Raw genomic sequence first — 1978 nt, forward strand, 5'->3', positions numbered from 1 at the left:
GACCCCTTGATATGTTTGCTGAGTTTTCCTCAGACCCTTCCACCCTGATTTTCTCATCTATATATTCACTTGGAGTCAGGTTTATTTGCTCTCTGGTGGCTCTCCCAGGCTTGTCTGGCTGCCTTCCTATTTTTCTCACACAGGCATTTCCTTGAATGAAATTCTTACATATTTCATCCAGTCTTGGCATCTGCTTCTTGAAGGACCTGGGCTAGTTTTAGTGCTTTGGAATCACTTAGCTTTTTGGCTTTTGAATGAAGATAAGCTCTTATCAGAGGAGGGTGTGGAGGCTGAGCAATGTGAGGAGGGTGCCCTGTGGGGGCGAGTGGCCCTAGTCTGGTTCGAGGTGTTGGAAGCAGAGCAGGGCAAGAAGAGCATTGGCAAAGGAGGGCAGTGTTGCATGTCAAAATCCAAATGAGCAAGGAGAGGCATTAGAGACAAATGGCATTGGAAGCACTGGGACATTTGTTGTATGTAGGGTGAATTGAACCAGAAATACATTAAGAATTATGAGAGACGGGTTTGCCTTTGTCAGAAATGGGAGTTGCAAATACGGAAAGAGTTGCAAATATGAAAAATATAAAAGCTGTGGTTTGGGGTTCAAATGGTATCAGTGAAAACTGATGGATTTTAATGTGTAAACAACTATGTTATAAATGTATGTGTATAAATAATGCATGCTTCCCAGTTCTGAGAAGAACAACGCTCCAATAATAATGAGCATACCTATGTTGATGTTGATTTCTATCAAACATTATTCATGAAAAGAACTGGAATTTCATGAGGAAATAAATGACTGCTTCTGGGACTGGAGAGGGAAAGCATAAGATGAGCTGTGAATATCACTTTGTGTCAGAAAGTAAGGAAGTCTCAAAGAATGATAGGGGTCATCATGGCAAAGAACCCAGAAGTTAGCTTCAAGAGGTTCCCATTGGCCAAATTTGGGACAATTTAGGGACAAAATTGATAATGACAGATGATAATCAATGGAATAAAAGAAGAATCAATGGGCCCACACTAATGGAAAGAAATGAAAATAATTTTTCTTTATATAATGTCAACTAATAGATGTAGAATAATAGAAGTAGAAAAATCACAAATACCAATCATAAGTAATTGAGATAAAAAATATCACTGGATGGTAAAACTGTGGCAGAAAGTTTGATGTGGAAGATTAATATTTACACCTCAAAGTATTAAGAATATGTATTAATGATGAAGGCTAAAAGAACAAACATACCATGGGGAAAAAAAAGCAGGAGACTCCTTGATCAAGTAATCAAAGTTAAAAATTCAAATAATAGGAAAATCCAAAATCATGTATAACCTAATAGGATTACGAAAACATAACATCTCTTCCATCAAATTCTCCAAAATATCCTATCTGGCTCTCATCAGAGAAAAAAAACAAAAAACAAAAAAACAAAAACAAAAAAAAACACCCAAACTTATGTTTAAAAACATACAGAACTGATTAGATCCCAGATATTTTCTTCACACCAAACAACTTGAAAAGAATATTGAAAAAAAGAATAAAATTGTCACAGGCTTATACTCAAGGACTTGATTTTCCCATGTGCTTTGGAGAAATAAGTGCATTTGTAAGGTTAAGTTCAATGAGTTGAGACAGCCAAGTTTTCCCAGTAATGGCGTATCCATAGCTGCCCAGAGATTCTTGTTCTTTCCCTAAGTCAAGAAGTCAGTATATTGGGAACTCTCCCATATTTACAGAAAAGACTCCAAATCTATGGACTAAATGTCATCCAGGCTTAAATTTATAAGCTTAAAATTATTTGGAATTGACCCATGCAACAGAAATATGTTTTTAATAATTTTTGCATTTTTGTTATTTTGAATACTGAAATTCATTAGGTAACAGATTTGAAAACAACTGGAAAATACAGTTTTTAAAAACCTCATACATAAATTTTCTCTCATTTTCCCTCCTATTTGTTATGGGTTTATTTTATAAGAGGAA

The sequence above is a fragment of the Canis lupus genome, chromosome 22, assembly GCF_048164855.1.
Source record: "Canis lupus baileyi chromosome 22, mCanLup2.hap1, whole genome shotgun sequence".
In the NCBI taxonomy this organism is placed as follows: Eukaryota; Metazoa; Chordata; class Mammalia; order Carnivora; family Canidae; genus Canis; species Canis lupus.